The 16,172-nt window shown below is 42.2% G+C and overlaps 1 pseudogene; it reads left to right on the top strand.

Moving 5' to 3' along the window:
* On the top strand, positions 1 to 763 carry LOC107977283 (annotated as a pseudogene).
* Positions 764 to 16,172: the final 15,409 nt, after the last annotated feature.

The raw sequence follows: 16,172 nt of genomic DNA, 5'->3' as shown, positions 1-16,172 counted from the left end.
ATGAGGAGACACCATGAGACACAGAGTGAGCAGGATTGGAAGTACGTACATGAGGTAAATTAGCCTCAGGGCAACACATAGATTAATAGAAATGGGTTAATTTAAGTTATAAGAGCTAGCTAAAAAACAAGCCTAAGCTATTGGCCAAGCATTTATAATAAGTCTCTGTGTGGTTATTTGGGGAGCAGCAGGCAGGACACAAAGAAACTCCACCTACGAAACAGGATAATTGAAGTTAGAAAGGCCAGCTAGAAATAAACCAAACTAAGGCCAGGCATTCAAAGTAAGAATAAATCTCCATGTATTTATTTGGGAACTGGGTGGCGGGCCCTCAAGGAGTAAAAAAAACCAACTATACCTTTTCTTGTATTATTATTATATTGTTCTATTAATATTATTGTTATTATATGGATGTTTTGCTGAATGCATGCTAGTCTTATGTCAACTTAGCTAGAGTTATCTAAAATGAGGGAACCTCAATTGAGAAATTGCTGGTTCCTGTGACATGGCTTAAATGCACCAAGAAGATCATGATCATTGGGAAATATGAGACCTGCTCTGGTCCTTCCCTCCAGAAAATTGTGAAGAAAATTAAAATCAGCCAGCATGCCAAGTATGCTTGCTCCTTCTGTGGAAAGACCAAGATGAAGAGATGAGCTTTTGGTATCTGGCATGTCTGTTCCTGCATGAAAACAATGGACCTACAACCTCTGCCACAGTCAAGTCTGCCATCAGACTTCTGAAGGAACTGAAAGACAAGTAGATGCACTACTATTTATTTGATACTTACCTAGCCTACAAATGGGTTGTTTTGTGTGTGTGTGTGTGTGTGTGTGTGTGTGTGTGAGAGAGAGAGAGAGAGAGAGAGAGAGAGAGAGAGAGAGAGAGAGAGAGAAAGAAAGAAAGAAAGAAAGAAAGAAAGAAAGAAAGAATAGGCCTCCATAAGATCCAGCTATAAGGTGTTTTCTTAATTAGTGATTGATGGGTGAGGACTCAGTTCATTCATGGGTGGTACCTTCCCTGGGACTGGTGGTCCCAGGTTGTATAAGAAAGTAGGTGGAGCAAGCCAAAAAGCAGTACCCCTTTATGACCTCTGAATCAGTTCCTGCCTCCAGGTTCCTACTCTGTTTGAGTTCCTGTCCTGACTTTCTTTGATGATGAACAATGATGTGGAAGTATAAGTCAAATAAACCCTTTCCTCTCCAACTTGCTTTTGGGTCATGGAGCTTATTGCAGCAATAGTAGCCCTAACTAAGAGAGTATGTCTGTGGACCATTTGCATGCTTTGCCTGTGGAGGACAGAAAAGAACATCAGATCCCCTTGAACTGGAGTTACAGTGGAATTGTGAGCTGGCATTTGGATTCTGAGAACTTGCTTTGTCAACTTGATGAGAATACTAACATTTTCTGCCCACTTATGTGCCAGGTATAATGCATAGTCATTGAATTATTTATTACTTAATATATATCTGGTGGAGTTGGTTGTTATTATTGGTTTTTTTAAAGATTTTTTTAAAGATTTTATTTATTTATTATGTATACAACATTCTGCTTCCATATATATCTGCACACCAGAAGAAGGCACCAGATCTCATTACAGATGGTTGTGAGCCACCATGTGGTTGCTGGGAATTGAACTCAGGACCTCAGGAAGAGCAGTCAGTGCTCTTAACCTCTAAGCCATCTCTCCAGCCCATTATTGTTTTTTTTTAAGATTTTATTTATTTATTATGTATACAATATTCTGCTTCCATGTATATCTCCATACCAGAAGAGGGTACCAGATCTCATTACGGATGGTTGTGAGCCACCATATGGTTGCTGGGAATTGAACTCAGGATCCCTGGCAGAGCAACCGGTGCTCTTAACCTCTGAGCCATCTCTCCAGCCCCTGATTTTTTGTTTTTAATATTTTTATTAATTATTTCAGTGTCCCATACAATTTGTTTTGAGACTTCTCTCTCTCTCTCTCTCTCTCTCTCTCTCTCTCTCTCTCTCTCTCTCTCTGGTTTTTTGAGACAGTTTCTCTGTGTAGCTCTGGCTCTCCTGGAACTCCTAAAACTCACTCTGTAAACCAGGCTAGCCTTGAACTCACAGAGATCCTCATGCCTCTGCCTCCCAAGTGTGGGGAATTAAAGTTGTGAACCCACCATGTCCAGTTTTTTGTTGTTTTTTAGTAATAACCCATTGACTTCAATTTGTGCTGTTCATATAGTTGTAGATGGAGGGTCATTGGAGGATGTTGTCAGCTTCCTGAAGGCTGGGGTTACAGGTGTGAGCCAACAGGCCTGAATTTGTTAATACATTTTTCTAAGAACTTATGAAGTTAGGTTTTTTGCAAGGCTGTCCTTGCAAACCCCTTCTAGTTCTAATTATTTGAAAGGCTAAAACAGAAGGATCACTTGAGTCCCAGAGCTAAGGCTAGTCTGGACAATAGATAGAGTGGGGCCCTGCCGAGAGAGAGAGAGAGAGAGAGAGAGAGAGAGAGAGAGAGAGAAGCAAATAGCTTGGGCTGTAGCTTAATTTGGTATAGTATTTGCCCCAGTGCACGAAGCCCTGGGTTCCCTCCTCAGTACTGTACAAACGGGGATAGAGGCATATACCTCTAATCTTAGCACACTGGAGGTGGGAGCAGGAGGAGCAGAAGTTCATCCTCAGCTAGACATCGAGTTTGATGCCAGTCTGAGGCACATGGGACCTTATCTAAAATGGAAAAAATGCAAGGCCGGACATGGTGCCCATATCTGTAATCTCAGCACTTGGGAGGCAGAGGCAGAAAGATCAGAAGTTGAAGGTCAGCTTCAGCTACTGAGCTATGTAACAAGTTTCACGCCGGCCTGGGCTACATGAAACCCTTTAGAGCAGTGGATCTAACTAAACCTTCCTAATGCTTCTACCCTTTAAAACATTCCTTGTGTTGTGATGGCCCCCAATGATAAAATTATTTTGTTGCTATTTTATAACCATGATTTTGTGACTGCTATGGATTATAACGTAAATATCTAATATTATGGACATCTGATATGTGACCTCTGTGGAGGTTCATTCATCCCCAAAGGAGTCAAGACCCACAGGTTGAGGAACCATTGCTTTAGAAAGAAGAGAGAGGTGGAAAGGAAATGAAAGGAGAGAGGCAGGCTAGGCATACAGCCTAGTTGGTAGAGTGCTTGTTTATCATGCATGAAGCTCTGGGTTCCAGCCCCAGTACCACATCAACCAAGTGTGGTAGCCCATACCTATAATTCAGGCATTCGGGAAGTAGAAGCTCAGAAATTCGGAATTAGAGCTAGAGAAATGACTGAATGGTTAAGAGCACTTGCTGCTTGTAACTACAGCTCCAAGTGAAATGATGGTTGGGGCTGGAGAGATGGTTCAGCAGTTAAAAGTGTGTGTCACTCTTGCTGGACAATGGTGGCCCATGCCTTTAATCCCAGCACTTGGGAGGCAGAGGCGGATAGATCTCTGTGAGTTCGAGGCCAGCCTGGTCTACAAGATTGAGTTCCAGGACAGCCTCCAAAGCCACAAAGAAACCCTGTCTCAAAAAACCAAAAAAAGAAAAAAAGATTGTCTGAACTATAGTTACCTCAAGGCTGTCCCAGTAACTTTGCAAGCATGCTCTGTCTCTTGTCTCTGTCTCTCTGTCTCTGTCTCTGTCTCTCTGTCTCTGTCTCTCTCTGTCTCTCTCTCTCTCTCTCTCTCTCTCTCTCTCTCTCTCTCTCTCTCTCTCTCTCTCTCTCACACACACACACACACACACACACACACAAGTACCACAGCATGCATGTGGAAGCCAGAGGACAACTTCTGGGAGTTGGTCCTCTACTTCCAACACGTGGGTCCTTTCTGGAGATATTCAGGCAACTGATGCTGGACAAGGATTTGTGGGGGATAAGACTATGACTTTATCTTTTCTGTTTGTTTCTTTGTTTGAGACAGAGTCTCTAGCAGCACAGGATAACCTTGAACTTGCCGTGTGATTGAGACTGCATTTGAACTTCCTGAGTGCTGGGATGATAGGCTTGTGTCACCACACCAGACTTTTGTTTTTGAGACACTGTCTAGTCTTGTAGCCCTAGAAACTGCCTCTGATTCCTGTGTGTTGGGATTACAGGTGTACACTACTACACTTAGCTGAGTTTGTCTTTAAAATACGATTTCAAGAACTGAGAGTGATGCTCAGTGCTAGAGCCCAGATTTGGTTTCCACAACTGTAAAAACAAGATAAAAAAACAAAACTCTTACAATTTTTTTAAAGAAGGTTGAGACAGGGTCTCACTATGTAACCCAGGTTATCCCCAAACTTCTTTTTATTTTCTTGCTTTGTTTTTGAGGGGGTGTTCTTGTTTTTATTTGTTAGTTTTTATGTCTAGGGATGTTTTGTCTATACAGAATGTTGAAGAAGCCTTGAGTAAATTTGTAAAGAATGGATGAAGTTCTGAATGAATGTATTGTTGACATGAACATGGCCATGTCAAAGACCAGTGCCTCAGACCCACGGGACCTCCAAAGCATTCCTCTGGTCCAAGTAGAAGGGTCTAGTAGCAATTGACCAGTGTGTACAAAAATTAGCAATTACAGCTTCTTCCCCTTAGATGTTTGTTTGTTTGTTTGTTTGTTTGGAGGGGTTTTGAGTCAGGGTTTTTCTGTGGTTTTGGAGGCTGTCGTGGAACTAGCTCTTGTAGACCAGGTTGATCTCGAACTCACAGAAATCTGCCTGCCTCTGCCTCCAGAGTGCTGGGATTAAAGGCCACCATTGCCCAAATTATTTTTTTAAATCTATCTATCTATCTATCTATCTATCTATCTATCTATCTATTCTATCTCTTATTTATATTTTTGTGAGTCTATAAGAATTTATCTAAATCTTTGTTATTAATAAAAACTTTCGAGTCAAATATTGGGAGGAAAATCCTGATTGATCAGAGAAGCAGTGGAGAAGTGACCAGTGACCTCCTCTCTCTTTACTTCCCTGATCTAAAAGGCTTCAAGATTAAATTTTATTAACAGTCTCAGAGTGTCAGTGCAAACAAATATCCTGAAACATCTCTGAATTCCTGTCTGGGTGCATGTGCCAGAGACACTGTCTTTAATTGCTCACCACCTTCTTTTTTTCCTTTCCTTTATTTTTTTATTTTTTAATTATGTTGTTATTTTATGTGGATTGTTTTGCCTGTATTTTTTTGTGTCTACCACATGCTTGCCTGGTGCCCAGGAATCAGATCTCCTGAAATTGTAGTTTTAGATATTTGTGATCCACCATATGGTTTCTGGGAATCGAACTTGAGTCTTTTAAAAAAGCAGCCAGGGCCTGGAGAAATGGCTCAGAGGGTAAGAGCACTGACTGTTCTTCCAGAGGTCCTGTGTTCAATTCCCAACAACCACATGTTGGCTCACAACCATCCATTATGAGATCTTGTGCCCTCTTCTGGTGTGCAGATATACATGGAAGCAGAATGTTGTATACATAATGTTGTTTAAATAAATAAAATCTTTAAAAAAAAAAAAGCAGCCAGTGCTCTTAACTGCTGAGTCACCTCTCCAGCTCCTACTTTCTTTCTTTTTATTTTATTTATTTGTTTAAATTTTTTATGAGACAGGGTCTTACTGAATTTGTAGCTCACCAATTAGCTAAGCCGTTGGTCTGTCCTTACCACCCCAGCACCAGGATTACAGGCATGTACCACAATGTTTTGCCTTTTTTTACACAGGTGCTGGGGATAAACTCAGGTCTTCATGACTGCCCAGCAAACACTTTACTCAACTCTGCTCAATAGTTAGGACTATTCTCCAAGAAAAACTGCCACTATCTTCAAAATACCAGCTGTACCTGCCAGTATCACAGCTGAGCTGTTGATTATTGATCTTCTTTCATAAAAGGATAGAAAGGGTCATGGGAGGAGTGTCCAACCATTCTTCCCAAGCAGTTGTATGCAATTCTGATCCTGAGGTCTCAACGGGAGTTAGAATATATAGGCTGGGGATGGTGGTGGAGAGTTGGCTTAGTGGTTAAGAACATTAGCTGGTCTTCCAGAGGTCCTGAGTTCAATTCCCAGCAACCACATGGGTGGCTCACAGCCATCTGTAATGAGTTCTGGTGTGCAAACATGCATGCAGATAACAGTATACATAATTAATAAATAATTTTTTAAAAAAGAAGAGGGGAAGGAATTTAGCAACATCTGCTGAGCCACCTCCTTAGCCCCAATTTTAAGAAGTTCTAGGTGTATTGTCCAATGGTATTAATCACATCCATGTTACTATGCAATCTTTGCCTTATTTATTTCCAGAATTTATTCTTCAACACAAAATGAAATCTTACCATTTAAACCATAACTTCCATTCTCCTTTCCTCTCTGCCTTGGTAACCACAACTCTACTTTTGGACTCTATGAATTCGCCCATGTATTCTGGTATTTTAAAAAGTAGAATGACACAATCATTTTTTTTTTTACATCTGGTTTATTTCACTTAGCATACTATGTATCGGGCTTTCTTTTGGAGCACTAACCAGCTCCCAAACCATGACACAGAGACTTATTATTAGCTTTGAATGCTCAGCCTAGCTTAGGCTCCTTTCTGGCTAGCTCTTGTAAATTAAATGAACCTGTTTCTCTTTATCTACCTTTTGCCTTAGGGCTTTTTGCTTTTCTTTCTGTATGCCTTACTTTCCTGCTTCCTCCAGTGTCTGTCTGTCTGGCAGCTGCCTGGCTTCTGGCCTCTAGTGTGTCCCTCTCTGTCCCTCATTCTCTTCTTTCTTCTTCTCTCTCCTGAGCCTAGCTTCCTCCTCCTATTTATTCTTTTGGCCCACCAGCCCTGCCTATCCCTCTTCTACCTAGCTATTGGCCAGTCAGCTTTTTTTTTGGGGGGGGGGACACGACAGAATTCTTTCTTTATTGGAGCCAGTCAGCTTTTTATTAGACCAATCAGATGCCTTAGGCAGACAAGGTGAAACAGTAACACGTCTTTACATAATTAAACAAATGCAGCAGAAACAAATGTAACACATCTTTACATCATTAACAAAGGCAGCAGAAACAAATGTAATACAATTTTACATGGTTAAAGTAATATTCTGCAGCTTGACATAAACAAGCTTGACACATCTTTACATAGTTAAATATTCTAAAACAATACTATCATAAAGATTATAGGGAGGGCCTAGGCCCTGCTCCAAATGAGATGACAGACTTTGAAGATCCCCCTGGAAGGCCTCACCCTCCCTGGGGAGCAGAAAGGGGATGGGGTGGGGTGGCAGGGGAAGAGAGGAAGGAGAGGGAACTGGCATGCACATGTAAAAGAAGCTTGTTTCTTAAAAAAAAAAAGATTATATAAGAAATATTATATTTGAGAGAATGCTGTGCATGATGGTGCATGCTTGTAATTCCAGCACTAGAGAGGCAAAGACTGGAGAATAGTTGCAGTTTCAAGGCCATCCCAATCTACATAATGTTGTTGAATATCATTTTAACTGTGTAAAGGTGTTATGTTACGTTTGTTTATGTTGCATTTGTTTAACAATGTAAGGATGTGTAAAAATTATGTAAAGATGTGTTGCATTTGTTTGACCTTGTCTGCCTAAGGCGCCTGATTGGTTCAATAAAGAGCTGAACAGCCAATAGCTTGATAGAGAAAGGATAGGCGGGGCTAGCAGGCAGAGAGAATAAATAGGAGGAGAAATCTAGGCACAAAAAGAAGAGGAAGGAGAGAATGAGGAAAACACCAAGCCAGGCAGACACCAGCCTGGACATGCAGAAGCAGTGAAAGTAAGATTTATAGAAGAAAAGCAGTAAGCCTTAAGGCAAAAGGTAGATTAAAAACACAACTAAACAAAACAGGTTAATTTAAGTTAAAAGAACTAGCCAGAAACACGCCTAAGCTAAGTATTCAAAACTAATAATAAGTCTCTGTGTCATGATTTGGGAGCTGGTTGGTGGCCTAAAAGAAAAAGCATGGTACAACATAATGGCAAGCCAGGGCCTGTTTCAAAAAAAGGGAGAAGGTATTGGACTGGGTAGGTAGCTCAGTTGGCAGAGTACTTACCTAGCATGCAAGAAGTCCTGGGTTTCTTCCTCAGCATCACATAAACCAGGAGGAATCCCATCACTCAGAAAATACAGTCAAGAGGATCAGAAGTTCAAGGTAAGCAGGGTGGTGGCACACGCCTTTATCCCAGCACTAGGGAAGCCAATACAAGCAGATCTCTGTGAGTTCAGGGCCAGCCTGGTCTACAGAGTGAGTTTTAGGACAGATTCCAAAGCTACAGAGAAACCCTGTCTTGAAAAAAACAAATTAAAACAAAACAACAACAAAAAAAGAAGTTCAAGGTCATTCTCTGTTATATAGTGAGCCTGAGGCCAGCCTCATCTACAGGAGACAATAAATAAATAAATAAATAAATAAATAAATAAATAAATAAATAACAGCTGGATGCCTCGTTAGATAAAGGCATTTTCAGCCAAGCCTGAAAAATTCATTTTCATCCTGAGAACCCACAGGTGGAGGGAGAGTGAGAGAACGAAGGAAGGGAAGAAAGAAGGAATGAAGTAAGGAGGACACAGCGGGAAGGAGGAAGGAAGAGTGAAAGAGAAAAGGGAGAAAATAAGAAAGAATAAAAGAAAACTTGGAGAAAGCCAGGAGTGATGGTGTCTCCCATAATCCTAATACACAGGATGCTGAGGCTGGAGGATCAAAAGTTCAAGGCCAACCTAGACAATTTAGTGAGATGCTGTTTCTCCCTGAAGGGAAACAAAGGTTAAAAAAAAAAATTACTGTTGAGGAATTGACTTCATAGTACTGAAGATTCAAATAAAGAAATTTGAAAGATCCAAGCATGGGTATGAAGGCCTGTATGCTCAGTACTTAAGGGAATGTTGAAAGTTCAAGGCCAGCCTATTCTTTACATTCTGTTTCAGGCTATCCAAACTATATAGCCAGACCCTTAAAAAGAGGGAAGGGGACTTAGCTCAGCAGTAGAGTACTTACCTAGCAAGGGCAAGGTTAAATTCCCCAGCACTGACAGATGATAGACAGACAGACAGACAGACAGACAGACAGACAGACAGACAGAGTGATGCTAGGTAGGTAGATGGATGGATGGATGGTTAGATAGATGATAGGTAGGTAGTTAGGTAAGAGGGAGGGACAAGAGAGGCAGATGTGTGTGAATATGATCAAAAATACGTTCTAGGGGACCAGAGAGACAGTTTAGTGATTAAGAGCACTTGCTGCTCTTGCAAAAGACCTGGATTCAATTCCCAGAACCCACATGGAGTCTCATAACCTTTGTAACTCCAGTTCCAGGGGGATGTGGCATCCAAACCACTGCACTTATACACAGAAAAATAAATATTTTTTAAAGAGTACATTAAGCAGGGCAGTGGTGACACATGCCTTTATTCCCAGCACTCAGGAGGCAGAGCCAGGCAGATCTCTGAGTTTGAGGCCAGGCTGGTTTACACACAGAAACCCTATCTTGAAAAACAACACAACACAAAACAAAACAAAAAAAGGAAATTGTGTGTGGGTGGGTGGGGGGAGTTATCCTCCTCCCTCAGAATCCTGTGTACTAGGATTGTGGGAGATATCATCACCCTGGCTTTCTCTCAGTTTTCTCTCTTTTTTTTTCTTCTTTTCCCCCTTTTCCTCTTTCACTCTTCCTTTCTCCTCTCCCCTCTTGTCTCTTTCCTTTCTCCCTCCCTCCCTCCCTCCCTCCTTCCTTCCTTCCTCCCTCCCTCCCTCCCTTCTTCCCTTCCTGTTTTAGCGTCTCTAAATGGACTGTGTGTTGTTATTCAGGCATCTGTATTGGTCTGCCCTTGGAGTTCTGACAGGATACGCCCTCAGCTGCAGCCACTAAGAGCACCACCTGTGCACATTCACTAAGTACTCTTTTAAAAGGGCCCCCACCTCCCGTCTTCCTCTCTCCCTCTCCCTCTCCCCCTCCCTTCCTCTCTTTCTCCCTCTCCCTCCCTCCCTTTCTCCCTCTCCCTCTTCTTCTCTCTCTCCCTCCCTCCCTTCCTCTCTCTCTCCCTCTCTCTTCTTCTCTGCCTGTCTCTTTGCTGTCCTCCCAACACACACCTTTCTCTTCTCTTTTGCCACTCCTGTTCCTAGAGGCTGGTCTTCCCCTCTTCCATCCTCTCTTTATTCCATTCACTTTCCCCCAATAAAAAACCCCTCCACCTAAGCTCCGAGCTGTTTTTTTAAATGACAACACTGTGACCTCAGACCTCAGATATGTAAACCAAATAAGCCCCTTCTCCTAAGACAGGAGCTCAAGGCAGGAATCTGGAAGCAGGAACTGAAGCAGAGACCATGGAAGACTGCTGCCTACTGGTTTGCTCAGCCTGCTTGCTTATACAACACACAACCACCTACCCTAGGGTGGCATCAGTCATAATGAGCTGGGCCTTCCCTCATCAATCATTAACTAACAAAATGTCCTACAGGGACTGGAGAAATGGCTCATCAAGACAAGGTTTGTCTGTGTATCCCTAACTGTTCTGGAACTTGCTTTGTAGATAAGGATGGTCTGAAATTCTGAGATCTGCCTGCTTCTGCCTTCTGAGTGCTAGGACTAACTGCTTGCGGTGCCACCAAGCCTGGCTGAGTGAGTACTCACCACTCTTGCAAAGGACCCACGTTCAGTTCTTTTCATCCATTCATCTATTTATATTGTTAGACATTTGTGTTATTGTACCTTTATTTGTTTTGTTAGACCCCCGAAAACTCAAGTATCGGGGGTCTCAGGCCAGGTTCAAGGTCACCCCAATCACCAGGCGGATTCGAGAGCTTGCTGCAAACTGCACGAGGCTTTATTGTAATTTAACGAGCTAACCCCATGTTAGCTCGGGTCTTTCACCCACCCGCCATGGCGGACAGCTAGAAAAAGACAGCTCCTTGGGTCTCCCAAAAGATCTTATAGGGCAGCGTAAGGGGCGTGTCTAGGGGTACGCACAGGCTTACGCACAGGCTCACGATTGGTGTGCTTCCAGGCTTGGAGGGCTTGCCCTGTGTTGATTGGTCAACTGGTTGTTATGGCCCATAGGCCCTCCCAGGGTGGTTGCTATGCTCTCTACGTCATTGTCGTGCGCTTGTCCGTAAAGCACACCCAGGGTCGTAAAGCATAGCGCCACCAGCTAACTTCTGATTGGTTCCTTGTCACAAGACAGGCATCTGACCTCTAAGTGACCAAGGCAGGTTTATGGCAAGCACGTGTTCGGCTGTTATGGCTGCCAAAAGGGAAGCCGGTTCCTTCAGTTTTGTTTTTCAAGACAGGGTTCTCTGTGTAGCCTTGGCTATTTTGGAACTCTGTAGACCAGGCCGACCTCAAACTCACAGAGATCTGCCTGTCTCTGCCTCCCAAGTGCTGGGATTAAAGGCGTGCCACTATGAACATTCATGTCACAAATATTTTCCTGTGCCTAGGGAAACAGCTCAGTAGCATTTACCTGGCATGTATAGGCTCCTGGGCTTGATTCCCAGACTTAAAATTTCATGAGAACATGATTTCAATAAATTTGGATATATACGTAAAGGTAGTAATTCTGTACTCACCTTTGAAGATCTGTCAGTCTATTTTCCTACTTCCTGAATATTCATTTATTTACTTTTTGAAATACTTATTTATGCATATGTGTGTGTGTTAGTGTATGTATGTCTATGTACCATGTACATACAGGAGCCTACAGAGGTCAGAGGGGGACATTGGATCCTCTGGAAATGGAATGACCAACAGTTGTGAGCAGCCATGTGGGTGCTAAGAACTAAACTCAGGTCCTCTGCAAGAGCTGTAAGCACTCTTAACTACCAAGCCGTTCTCCAACCCCAATATTTATTTGTTTGTTTATAGAGTAGCCTGGGCTGGCCTTGAACTGACTGTAGCTCAGACTGGCTTTTGGATTTGTGATGTTCTTAGCAGGGAGTATAGTTCAGTTGATAGAATCCTTGTCTAACATGTGTGATGCTCTGAGTTTGATTCATTATGAAGGAGAAGGAGAGAGAGGGGAGAGAAGGACAGAGAGAAGGGGGAGAGAGGGGCAGAGGTGGAGAGGGAGAGAAGGGGAGGAGAAAGGGGGAAGAGAGAGAGAGAGAGAGAGAGAGATCCTTTTCAGTTTCCCAAGAGATGGGAGTACAATACAGGAAGTTCAAGGTTGGCCATTTTATATCCCTTAAGAGAAGTTATATGAGGTTTCCTGATTTCTCCATATCTTCGCCAACACTTAGTCTCTGAGTTTTTGTTGTTTGTTTTTGCATGTTGTACAACCATGCTCATGGGGATGAAGTGGTGTCTCATTGTGGTTTGATTTGCATTTCCCACATGACTAATGCTTTAGCATCTTTTCTGTGTTCTTGTCTGTTTGAATATCTTCCAGAAGAAATGTCTGTATGAGTCCTTAGCCCATTTTTAGGTTAGGTTGTCTTTTTTTCTTGTTGAATCATAAGAATTGGGGGTGAAAGGGGTCTTGGAGAGACAATTCAGAGCACATAATACTTTTTTCTTTTCTCTTTTCTCTTTTTTCCTTTTTCTTTTGGTTTTTTGTTTTGGTTTGGTTTGTGTTTTGTTTGTTTGTTTTTTCGAGACAGGGTTTCTCTGTGGCTTTGGAGCCTGTCCTGGAACTAGCTCTTGTAGACCAGGCTGGTCTCGAACTCACAGAGATCTGCCTGCCTCTGCTTTCCAAGTGCTGGGATTAAAGGTGTGAGCCACCACCGCCTGGCCCTTTTTCTTTTCTTTCTGTCTTTTTTTTTTTTTTTTTTTTTTTTTTTTTTTTTTTTAGACAGGATTTCTATGTGTAGTCTTGGCTGTCCTGGAGCTCACTTTTTGTAGACCAGGCTGGCCTTGAACTCACAGAGATCTGCCTGCTTCTGCCTCCTGAGTGCTGGGATCACAGGTGTGTACCACCACCACCTGGTACATAATACTCCTATAGAGGATCCCAGTGAGTTTAATTCCAAACACTTATGTCTGTGATGGCTCACACTGCATTAACTACAGCTTCAGAGGAATCGAGACTTTCAGCCTCTTCAGGAATTTGCACTCATCTGCATAGACACACATACTCACACACACACTCACATACTCACACAAACATACACATACACATACACTCACACACTCGCACACACATACACACGCTTTTTTTTTTTTTTTTTTTTTTGGTGTTTCAAGACAGTTTGTGTAATGTCTTGGCTTTCCTGGAACTTGCTTTGTAGACCAGGCTGGCCTCAAATTCAGAGAGACCTGCCTGCCTCTGCCTCCTAAGTGCTAGGATTAAATGCCTGAGCCACCATACCAGATTAACCCTTTTTTTTAAAGTTTGTTTTGAAATAGTATCTCACTTTGTAGCTCTGGCCAGCCTGAATTCGCTCTATATTGGACTGGTCTTGAGCTCATAGAGATCTACATGTCTCTGTCTCTCAAGTACTGGGGGTGTAAGTGTGTACCACCAAGCCCAGCCATTTACAGGAGATATTTATGTGTTCTAGATGCCAAATCTTTGCCTGACATATGACCTGCAAGTATTTTCTCCTATTTTACAGAGGCTATTATTATTATTTTGATATGGGATCTTGCTATATTGCCCAGACAAGTTTCTAATTTTCAGTTTTCCTGCCACCCTCTCAAATAGCTGAGATTGCATAGCAGCAGTTTTTAAGGTGGTAAATATGACATTCATATGCAAAATGGATTGCAAGAGATGTGGAAGACAGAAAAACCATAGTTCTTCTGCTTACAGCCAGAACAATACCATCAGAAAATATATAATAAAAACAATATAGACAGAAAATGTCCCCAGAGGACAGTGCACCCTGGATGAAACTGAAAAGGGCAAATGGTGCTAGATTAGGTCAGTCACTATTGGAAATGGCAAGTGATCTAATGTAGTTCCAGGAAAGCATTCAATGTATCTACAGCTCTAGCAACCTAATCACTTAAAGTGAAATAGCTGGGGCCTAAACGCAACCAAGCTCTAACACAGTCAATTACAATAACATGGCTGAAGGGGATATAAACAGGAGCAATTACATTAACTTGGTTAGAGCTGAAAACCAATCAACTGAATTGTGCCTTGTCTTCATAGAAAGGGGATTCACCGTCTTCAAAGAATCTACCCCACCATGACCTATTTTTTCCAGCGATGTTTTGGGGAAAAAGGTTCTCTGCTTGGCCAACATGAATAAATGATATTTTTACTAAAGTAACAGATGCAGGTCTATAGCTCATGAAAATAAATAAATAAACAAATAAATAAATAAATAAATAAGCCATGTAGTGGTGGCGGCGGCAGCAGTGCACGCCTTTAATCCCAGCCTTCGGGAGGCAGAGGCAGAGGCAGGAGGATCTCTATCTGTTCAAGACCCACCTGCTCTACAAGAGTTAGTTCCAGGAGAGACACAGAGAAGCCCTGTCTCGAAAAACTAAAAAAAAAAAGAAAACTATATCCAGTTCTACTTGATCACCAAGCAACCTTCTAATTACCATACTTACCTTCTGAAGTAGCCAGCTATTATAATTAGACAAAAGAACATCCAGGACACAGAGTTTTATGCAGAAACATGTAAATCAATCATATGTATCATGCTCTTTTATGTTAGGTCAGCATAAGTGAATTCTTTCAAGATGAATTAATTGATCCAAATTGGACTAAAATTGAATTTCTATGCATTCAAGCCAAAGCTCAGTTCTTTATACAATAAAACAAATCAGTATTGTGGGATATTTGTACAGTGTGAAGATCTATTGCTGTGAATGGCTTCATAAAGAGCTGAATGGCTAATAGCTAGGCAGGAGGTATAGTCAGGACTCCAGGGCAGAGAGAGAAGTAGGAGATAAATCTAGGTGAGCAAAAAACACCATGGAATAAGTAGTATAGAATCAGAAAGAGGTAAAAGCCACACAGTAGAATGTAGATTAATAGTTGGGTGTTGGTGGCACACACCTTTAATCCCAACACTCGGGAGGCAGAGGCAGGCAGGTCTCTGTGAGTTTGAGGCCAGCCTGGTCTATAGACTGTGTTCCAGGTCAGGCTCCAAAATACAGAGAAACCCTGTCTCGAAAAACCAAAAAAAAAAAAAAAAAAGTTGATTAATAAAAAAAATGGGTTAATTTAGGTTATAAGAGCTAGTGGGATAAAACTGAGCTTTCATAATTAATAAATCTCCATGTTATTGTTTGGGAGCTGGCCACCCAAAGAAAAATCTAACTAAGAGGTCTATTTCTTGTGCTCCATGGTGAGAGATTTTTTTTCCTGGGCTCAAACTGGAGATTCAGAAAAGTAATTCACAGTGTCTGGGCTACACAGTTCACCTGGATTGGGCTCTGCATACTCCACCTGGTGGCTTTCTCTGCCTCTGGAGATAGCCATCGTGGATTGATCCCAGGCAGCCATGGCAGAGTAGGAAGCAGCAGGTGGTCATCAATGCCACTAGAGTGGGCAGCTCCAGCTACTGACCTGGAGATGTGGGCACACATCTTCCACAAGACAACTGGTAAGGACAGCTGAGCCTTAGGCTCTGGAGAGCATTGCTGGCAAGGAAGCTGGCTTTGGGAAGGTAGTATAGTTAGCATCTTTCTTCTAAAAAATTATTTTTGTGTGTGTGTTTGGTATGTACCACTCCAGTGCCATGGTGCATGTATGAAGGTGAGAGGACAATTTGCTGGCAGCAGTTTCCTTAATAGGCTGAGCCATCTCACTAGCCCTGAGGTAGCATTTTTCAGACTTGAGGACTTATGACATTTTCTCTGAGGTATAGAAGTTGTCTCTTCAACACAGGGCTATGATGAAACTCAAGACCACAAAAAAAAAAAAAAAAAAAAAAGGAAGATTCCATGGGTGCCTTAACCTGCTGAACCATCTTACTGGCCTCCCAACCTCTGTTTAAAGGAAAGTTTGTGGGGGCTGGAGAGATCACTCAGCAGTTAAGTGTGAATACTGATCTTGCATTCTGTAGGTAGAGACTGGCAGATCTGAGTTCAACGCCAGCTTGGACTACAGAGCAAGTCCAGAACAGCCAGGGCTACACAGAGGAACCTTGTCTTGAAAAAGAAAAACAAAAAACAAAACAAAACAAAACAAAACAAAACAAAAACCAACCCTCTCCATAACTGTAGTTGGAGTCCCAGAACCATCATCGGGTTGTTCACAAATCACAGGTTGTTCACAAACCACATGTAACTC

The sequence above is a fragment of the Cricetulus griseus genome, chromosome 2 (genome assembly GCF_003668045.3).
Source record: "Cricetulus griseus strain 17A/GY chromosome 2, alternate assembly CriGri-PICRH-1.0, whole genome shotgun sequence".
Classification (NCBI taxonomy): Eukaryota; Metazoa; Chordata; class Mammalia; order Rodentia; family Cricetidae; genus Cricetulus; species Cricetulus griseus.
Note: the sequence above shows the minus strand (reverse complement) of the source record. Positions and strands in the feature narration are given on the sequence as shown.